Source organism: Neltuma alba, unplaced genomic scaffold (genome assembly GCF_004799145.2).
Source record: "Neltuma alba isolate B1F8T4 unplaced genomic scaffold, ASM479914v2 tig00011559_pilon, whole genome shotgun sequence".
Taxonomy (NCBI): Eukaryota; Viridiplantae; Streptophyta; class Magnoliopsida; order Fabales; family Fabaceae; genus Neltuma; species Neltuma alba.
Genome location: NW_021636217.1, coordinates 78,264 through 88,413, shown reverse-complemented (window position 1 = coordinate 88,413; position 10,150 = coordinate 78,264). Strand labels below are relative to the sequence as shown.

The window sequence follows — 10,150 nt, the reverse complement described above, 5'->3', positions numbered from 1 at the left end:
TAGATAAGCTGATTGCTGACTGAGTAGCCAAAGCTTCTTTGATTAGTCGTGTTGGGTTTATTGGATACAGAGACCTCTAGCTCAACTTTAGTAGCTTGTTGATAGTGACAGATTTAGTTCTAACTTTGAAAATTGTTAAAATTATACACTTGAAACGTATATTTAAATATTATCTGTTCAGGAAATTTTTTAAGGCTCTTTTCATGTTATGGACTTTTTTTGGTACAATATTATAATCCCTTTTATACTTCTTTCCAAGTTTGCTTATCCTTTTTTCCCCAACAAAGAGTGACTTTCGAAATATAGCCACTATAACAGACCAAAAAAACAAAAACAAAAAAAGAGTTAAGTAGCATGAAGCACCACCTTATAGTATTATTCGAACAATATTAAGTATTTTAAAATAATTTTTATGTTTTTAACTCTCTAAAATATTTGTTCAGTAGCATCCGCTATTCTAAAGTAATTTGTAATTTTCGGTGGAATTTTACCTTTAAAGCATTTTTCTCAACAGCAACAAACATTCTAAACTTAGAATTTTAAGTGTTGTTAAAAGATAACTTAGAATGTTTGATGCACAAAAAACTACTTTAGAATAATGAGAGTTGCTTGAAAAATAATTTAAGCTTCTGAATAAACTGAAAATTATTTCATAATACCTAATACTATAATAAAAATATTTCAGGAAATCAAATGCATAAAAAATTAATTTAGGATATTAGGTACTATTGAAAAATATTTCAGCATCAACTGCTGATGAAATTTTCATACATACATATTCTTTAGCAAATTTTTTCTTGAGATTCATAATTTCTCATGAACTTACTCAGTCTCTGGCAAGACGATTAACAACATATTTTTATACCTTTACAAAAATATGTATTGAAAAAATAACGAACATTTAGAAGAATTAACAGACATAACACTTTCTTTCTATTTTAAAAAATTTATGTGTATTTTTCCACCCAATACTTGATGGTGGTGCCAGCTGTGCTTTTTGAAAAATATAATGGGTATTTTTACGACTTTACTCTTATCTTAGTCAAATAATTTATTTTATTTATGCATAGAAATGATGCGAGTACACAAGCATAAACATTAAACAAGAACGGGTGACAGTTTCAAACTACTTAATATTTTTTTTCGTCCAACCGAACTACTTAATAAGCCTGGAGACAATAACTTACATATATTTAAACCAGAAATTTAAAAGAAGTAAATAAAATAAAAGACTTCAAATAACTTGATATTCCTTCCAACATTCTTCCATCAGCTTCGTTAACCTGCATGAAAATTAAAAGGAAAATGCATTATAAAATCATATAAAAAATGTTGAATTATCTCCTTGTTGATTAGTTCTTTTTAATTTTTACACCCATTACTTAACAACCTATGTTGCGTATAAGTTCAAACAAAGAGTCCAATCTCAAAAGACTAGTTTATGAAAAGGGACAACCCATCAGAACCCTTTGTGGGGAGTCCTCTCTAATTAGCCAACTCTCAATAAAAACATCAATATAATAAACATAAACAAAAACAAAAAGCTCAATCTAAAAAAAATAGCCTATTAGGATAGAAATCCCTTGAACTTCCCTATAACACTTGTGAAATTTTTCAATGTGAGTACTCGTAGCACAACCCCATGATGAGCATACATAAATCAAGATCATTAAAATTTGTCTATTTTATTGAATTTGTTAGTGAGGTAAAATCAACTTTCTTGAAAAATTAAAAAGTTTCTTGTTCATGGTAGAGGGTTTTTGTATTCTCATGATAAACCAAATAAACCAAACCCTTTATTTGGTTTCGAGAGAATGGAGCCAGGAAGGTGAGTTGGAAAAAAAAAATTAATGAGTTCAATTTTTTTAAAAAAAAATTGGATAAGTGGGTTATTACAAGGTTTTAATAGAAAGAAAGAGTAAGGAGAATTTGTTGAAAATTATCAACCTCACTTCTCCACCATTTTTTCAAATTGATTATTTCATTAAAATTTTCCCTCCCTTCAAACAAAAAAAAGGGTCAAGAAATCATTCAAAGTGTACAAAAATATGATAAAAGTAATAAATTACCTGGCATATATATGAATGAGTTGTAATTATTTACTTTCGGCCATGGCCAGCATGCCCTTCGAGAGTTGTTTTCTTGCTTTCGTTTGAGTTTGAAGTTTCAGTGGTTTCATGAGTTTCACCATGACCAGCGTTCTCTTCAAGAGTTGATTTCTTGCTCTCTTTTGAGCTTGAAGAAGCTTCAGGAGACCTCTCATAGACTTCACCATACCCCGCAAGGTCTGCGAGATCTTCCTTTTTTGAACCTTGTTGAGAATCACCCATTCTGCCTTAACAACAGAATATAGCAACACCAAATATTTTGGGATTTATAATGTTTGTTTGCTTCTTCCTAATCTTATTTTGCTCTTTGCTTTCTTAGTTGCGGAATCTGTTGTTCTATTTATAAAGATCTTAGACGTGTGTATATGAACATTTCTTGTGTGAAAATCTGTTTAAATTTCTTCAAAGCTTAATCAAAATTTCCCCAAGATTATTGCATTTTGTGAAAATGGTTTAATGAAGTTTAATTTGCTTATTCACAGGTTAAAGGTTAATGGAAAGTTTGTGCAAATGAAAACCGTTGCGAAGATGTAGCACAAATTAATAATAAGTGTATGCAAATGAAAATTTTACGAAAAATGCGTCCAATTTTCATCAAAGTTGTATCAGAATTGTTTGAAGCTTTCGAGACATAACCCAACAAAAGGTTTAGAAGGTTTATGAAAGTTTTATGCAAAAGCATATATATTTTGTCTGCTAACATTACAAAATATTTTAGTTTGAGTTCTTAATTTTATAAAGCATGTTTTCATTTCTCCAACCTTAACACAGTTTGTCTCAACTCTCAAATGAATTATTTTGTTGTCAACCATTGTTATTTTTAATAATTAATTAAATTTAATTTGTTAGTGTTTGAAAATGTTTTGTCAGCAATCAGCATTTAAAATTTTAATGGTGGCACTTTTTATTAATAAAACTAATAGATTTAGAATTAGAGAAGTGAAAGTACACTTTATAAAATTAATGAACCAAAATGAAACATTGTATAAAATTATGGACTAAAAGGTACAGTATTGCCAAAGTTTTATGAAAATGTTAATTGCTTTACGGAACATGGTGTACATCAATTTCTAAATAACTTATAATGTTTATCTTAGTTAATGCTTAAATTCTGTAATCCAAAGGGAAAAAAGTTTAGAAGTTTGACGTAATTCAACGAAATTTTTTTTTTTGGCATGACAAATATATCAAGATGCATAATATTTATTGTTCCCTTGACATCATTGTTCATAATTGCTTCTCATGTTTTTGCCACATGATAAAAATATTATTTTGCCCATTATGCGTATGAAACCTGTTCTAAAAAGTCAAAATCCCAAATGAGTGGGAACCAAAATTTAATTGGGAAAATCACTAACAGGTCCCACAGAAGGCAATTTATTACTCTGAGGTCCCACGAAATGTCAAAATCATTGACAGGTCCCAAGGGACCTCAGAGTAATATTTTTGTTTTGTAAAATGACATTCCTGCCCCTCATATTCCAGATTCACATTTGCTCTGTCATTACGATTTACAACCTCAGCAGCGACTATTAACAACCTAATGAGAGGGCGTTAACAACCCTAGCAGTATCCGTTAATAACTTACTTTATAGAATTATATAACCTCTACATAAGAGTAAATTATAACCAAATAATATAATACAACAACTTTAACACTAAAATGGGAAGCTTTTTAATATCATTAAGAATTTTAACTAGATCCAATAGGATTATAGTAATATTTTAATGCGAAGATCCATTTATAATCTCAACAGCGATTATTAACAACCGAATGAGAGGGCATTAACAACCTAAGCAGTAGCCGTTAATAACTTACTTTATAGAATTATATAACCTCTGCATAAGAGTAAATTATAACCATTTAGTATAATACAACAACTTTAACACTAAAATGGGAAGCTTTTTGATATCATTAAGAATTTTAACTAAATCCAATAGAATTATAGTAATATTTTAATGCGAAGATCCATTTACAATTTCAACAACGATTATTAACAACCGAATGAGAGGGCATTAACAACCTAAGCAGTAGCCGTTAATAACTTACTTTATAGAATTATATAACCTCCGCGTAAGAGTAAATTATAACCAAATAGTATAATACGACAACTTTAACACTAAAATGGGAAGCTTTTTGATATCATTAAGAATTTTAACCAAACCCAATAGGATTATAGCAACATTTTAATGCGAAAATCCATTTACAACCTCAACAGTAAGTATTAATAACCTAAAGAGAATTGTTAACAACCTTAGCAGTGTCTGTTAATAACTAACTTTATCGAATAATATAACTTCTAACTATAACTAACTAAACTATAACTAAATAGTCTTAAAGTTAATCTTATATAGTTGTTAGAGGTTATATTATCCTATAAAGTCAATTGTTAATAGATACTGCCTAGATTGTCAACAGCTCTCTTTGGGTTATTAATACTCACCATTGAGGTTGTAAATGGATCTTAGCATTAAAATGTTGCTATAATCCTATTGGGTTTAGTTAAAATTTTTAATGATATCAAAAAGCTTCCCATTTTAATATTAAAGTTGTTGTATTATACTATTTGGTTATAATTTACTCTTATGCGGAGGTTATATATTCTATAAAGTAAGTTGTTAACTGATACTGCTTAGGTTGTTAATGCCTTCTCATTCGGTTGTTAATAGTCACTGTTGAGGTTGTAAATGGATCTTCGCATTAAAATATTACTATAATCCTATTAGATCTAGTTAAAATTCTTAATGATATCAAAAAACTTTCCATTTTAGTGTTAAAGTTGTTGTATTATATTATTTGGTTATAATTTACTCTTATGTAGAGGTTATATAATTCTATAAAGTAAGTTGTTAACGGATACTGCTAGGGTTGTTAACTCCCTCTCATTAAGTTGTTAATAGTCGTTGCTGAGGTTGTAAATCGTAATGAGAGAGCAAATGTGAATCTGGAATATGAGGGGCAATAATGTCATTTTACAAAATGAAAATATTACTCTGAGGTCCCTTGAGACCTGTCAGTGATTTTGACATTTTGTGGGACCTCAGAGTAATAAATTGCCTTCTGTGGGACCTGTTAGTGATTTTCCCAATTTAATTTCAACCAAAATTTCTTGAAATTTTCTGATGTGTTCACTGTCATGCGGTCAAAGATTTATGAAATGGCATGTATATTACTGTATATAAATTCAACAACTAAACGATTATGAAATTATTAAGAGGGTGCTTACGAAATGTTCATGAAAAAGAGCTGTAAATTTTTTTCCTCTAATTTATAATATATACCCAAAAAAATCATTTTCTCGTCAGCTACACAATTAAAATTATTCTATCGTATGTTTGGTATATTACAACGGATTATAAACGAATAGAAAAAGGAATGGGAATGAAAATAGAATGGAACGATCTAACCCAAAATCACATTAGATATATTTTAAATAATGAAAATTTTTTGCATTAATATGCTTAACTTTATAAAAAGTTTCAATTTGATCTATTAACTTTAAGAAGTATACTTCTAATCCTTTAACCCCTAATATTATTCACAAAAATGATGACATTAAGATCTTAAATATTAATAAAATATTTTCAAATATTTACATATTAAGTTTAATTTTTAAAATAATCATAACTATTACTTTGGCCAAATTTATTGTTTTGTTGTTAGTGGGAACTTCCTTATTTCCATCTCTATCTCGACGAAACAATTTCAATTCTCCTAAAGTATAATGAAAAGAAAAAGAAAATATGATGAAATTCATGTCGAGCAAACAAAGAAATTCATTTACCTGCCTTATTTTCATGTGCTATAGTTAATTTCTCTCTGAAGCAACTTAAATTAAGTTTCTCATATATAGCAATATTTATTAACTGAGTTGGGTATTTTCACGATAATTAATATTTCATTAATCAAGGCAAGAGAGAGAGCTTAAATTTCATTTATTTATTAAATGTTATCTATCAACACATGACGGGAATACTTATATTAAAAATGTACCCAAATATTTTTGGAATACTTATAATCCTTTATACTCTATAATTTATAAGAAATCCCAATTATTAGGTTTTTCTTATAACCTTCATGCGAAGGATTGGTTTTTCAAGATTTGGGCCTTTCTAGCCCAAGATTGTCCCCTAACCATGCCACTTGAGCGTAATAACTAACATTATTATTAAATGAATTGTCTATTGAGGTACATATATCAAAAAAAATATATATATAAAATATGCACACATAAGGACATAAATATTTTTTAAATTTACATTTAAACTTCATATAAATAGGTAAAAATTTAAATTAACAATGTAATATTGAAATATTATTAGTTAAAAAAATTATTTTAATACATTATTATTTTGATCTTCATAAGAAGATCTAAGAAAATAATTTTGAATTGACCTAACAGGTGTCTTGTTTTTTCCTTTCTTTATCCTTTTAGGAGTTTTTTTTTCTTGTGTGCTTTCTCTTTTAATATTCTCTATTAGATAATTAACTCATATATATTTAAAAAAATAGTAAAACTAGTTATCTCTAAAACATCTACGTTAATTTATTTTTTTCAAACTAATTCATTTAACCATTTGCATTAGAAACTAATCCTATTAATGGAAAATCTATGTAATTAAGATAAATAGTTTGAAAAAAATTATAAATTTGGAAAACAAATTAGATTGACATTGTTATATTCAAGAATAAAGAAAATTCAAAACTCCTTCGACTAACTCTTATATTTAAAATTTGACAAAGCATTATAGTCTTTTTGTTTGTCTTCCTTCCAAGTTTGCTTATCCACATGGTCAGAGGTTGTTGAAATGTTCATGTCTATCTTCGTTTGAAATATTTGTTCAGCTTTAAAGGATATAAAGGATGAGTAAGCTTTAAAGGAAGAGCAAGGAGTGGAACAAGAGGCCAAGCTTAAAAATGGAAGTTCAATATTTCAAAAGACCAATTACAAGACACTGGAGGCTCAATAACAAGAGTAAGAATCAAAACTATAAAAGAGAGCTTAAAAAATTAAAGTCCATTTATTTGGAGGAAACATATTTGATGAGTTCAACAAGACTGCAAGAATTGTGATCATATTACTAAAAGTCCAACAACAAGATGTACAAGGCTCACATGTGGGGTAAAGGTTAATAAAAAGTGGAATAAATGTATAATTTTATCTCTGATCTTATTTCTCAAATGAATCTAACACCTCAATTTTTTAGTGGTGCAATTTTACTTATGACTTTTTTGTGTGAAATTTACCTATGAATTTTTATGCAATTTTACTTCTGATTTTACTTCTTATGCATCAAAATAAAAAGAATATGGGTAAAATTGTATCTGAAAAAGAATTATAAATAAAACTGTACCACTAAAAAGATTGGGACATTGGGTGCACTTGAGAAATAAGATAAAGGGTGAATACCTTAAATGAGAACCTTTACCAAGATGTGTGGAAACAAATTTGGAAATTCATGCAAATTAAATGAATATTTAATTTGTGAAAAATGCGTCCAAATTTCAACAAAGTTTTATCAAAATTGTTTGAAGGTTACGAGACATAACGTAACAAAAGTTTTAGAAATGTTTATAATTAAAATTTTAGAACCAGACCTAGAATTGTTACTTGACATTCCCCACAAAAGCTCTCCGGCTTTTCAACTACACAGGTATTATTACTCCATGGTATGTTTGACATATTGCTGCGGATTATAAAAAGAATAAAACAAAGAGGAATGGAAATAGAAATGAAATGGAAGAAACCTATATAATAAATAAGATTTTAAATAAGACATATGTTAAAAATGATTTTTTATATGATAAAAACACTTTTAAAACTATAATATGATTTTCACCCAAACAAGGCAAACATGCATTTCACCGTGGACAAATGAAAAGGCAAAACTCATGCTTTACCGAGTAATAAGGGTAAATGTCCAAAGACAAGCACTAACAAGCACAGTCCCTCATTCATATGATCAAAGGTTGATGGAATGTTCATATTTCATTTATCTAGAAACAACTCAGTTTTTCTCTACATCATTTCTTCACTAATGTTCATTAGCTAATTTTTGCTTGAGATTCATATTTAAAGATAATTTTTCATGAAATTTCTCTCTCGGAGCACCCCATTGACGCTGATAATTTAACAGCCCACCCAATTTAGGCCCAAAAAACAGCCCACCCAATACTTTTTCCCCTTAGTCCCCACTCAGATAAAATAAAATAAAATAAATCAAACATGTAATGGCTTCTGCAATTTGAATTATCTATTCCTTTGGTTTTTAATTTAAAGGCTAAATTATACAAAACCCCCCCTGAAATATGGGCCGGTTGCACATAACCTTCCTGATATTTAAAAGTTTAAATTCAACCCCTCTGATCTTTTTTTTTTTTTTTTTAATTATGTACATCTTTCCATTAACTTACCGTTATCTTTTTAACGGAATTTGTCACGTCAGACCAACACAAGACACCTGCATCCTACGTAACATGCTACATGGCATCCTATCTAATATAATCATTTTATAATAATTATATTTCTTTTATATAAGGACTAAAATGTCATTTTATATTAAAAAAACCCTCTTACTCATTAAATCTCTTCGATGAAATGCAACTTTTACCTTTCAATTCTTATGAAACCCTCACGCCGCCAAAATGGAACTTCTAGCCTTGTTTAGTATTTCATGGTCAAAGCTTGTAAAATAGGAGTGGAAATCGAGTCGGCAACTAGCAAAAAGAAAAGATACTAATCTATCACTATTATTTTGTCCTTTTATCATTCCTTGTCAAAGTGAACATCCATCATATTTGTCAGGCTATGATTTTTTTTTCTTTTGGCTTTTATAATTCTACGGACATATAGATGTTATCCCCCTTTTTCTAGACAGCGTCGGGAAAATAGGCCGAGTCTGTTTAAACTCTTTTAAGTTGAGAGCCGAGTTTATATTTTGAAGCCTTGAAAGGAAAGTCGGACTTAAAAAGGCCAGTCCTATATGGCAAAAAAATAAACAGGTCGGCCCTGTAGGGTTGCAAGCCAGCCCATTTAAGCCTGCTAACCATTTTTTTATTTCTATATTTTTTTCTTAACTTAAAAAAGAAAATCCAAACATTTTACACATAGTACACTTTTAGTTTCATTTACCCCAGCAACTCACATAAATAGCATTCATAAAAAGAGAAAAAAGAATCACTATAGTTGTTAGAGAAATAACTAAAAAATGTGAAAATTACAAGATTTAAAACTATTTATATTCATAAAAATGGATTTTTATTTATAAGTTGTCAAAACTTGTTAAAATATTGTATGTGTAATTTTTAGAGGTCTTTATTTGTCAATTACTTTTAGGCTCTTTTCAATTTTAATTTTCGGCTAGTTTTCTTGTACTGCTTTGTATATCTTCATCAAAAAAATTAAAATCAAGAAATTACTAAATAGAAAGTTTGAAACAATTTCATTGAAAATTAGGAGTAATCTTCCTCACAGTAGCAAAACTGAAGAATACATTTTTTTCATAGTAACAAAACTTTTTCATCTTTATTTGATAGCGGCAAAATTGAAGGATAACTTCATACAAGTAAAACTGAAAAATAACTTTTTTATTCAAAGTATGAAGAATAAATTAATTATAAAATTATCTTTTTAATAATATTAACTTAACTTTTTCATCTTTATTTGATATGAAATTTTCTTTCAATGTTAGGTTATTGCGACAACAGTGAAAAAGAATATGGCTAACAGAGAAGAGAATTCAATATGTGAGGAGGAACAAAGAGTTGAAGAGGAGTTAAACACCCAAGTTGATTTGAATGGGTGCCAATTTTTTGATAACGATATTGAGCACTTAAGATTTATTTTTCGAAAATCTTGATGAAGGGATAGTAGTAAAAGTTAATTAATGGTTGCGTGATAACCCACTTGAAGGATCAAAGAGTAGAGATATGAGGAATGAAGAGGCACAAAGTGAATTTGATTGGGATGGACAAGTGCAATTTGATTATGATGATAGTGAAGAGTTAGCAAGTCCAATTGGATTAGATAATGAATCAGATA

The 10,150-nt window shown here is 28.7% G+C and overlaps 1 long non-coding RNA gene across 1 annotated transcript; it reads right to left on the bottom strand.

The window, feature by feature from the left end:
- Positions 1-1,033: 1,033 nt before the first annotated feature.
- Positions 1,034-2,396, bottom strand: LOC114714972 (uncharacterized). Its single transcript, XR_003737501.1, has 2 exons — positions 2,070-2,396; positions 1,034-1,283 (listed from the first exon to the last, which is right to left on the bottom strand). It is a non-coding gene; the product is annotated as an uncharacterized LOC114714972 (long non-coding RNA).
- Positions 2,397-10,150: the final 7,754 nt, after the last annotated feature.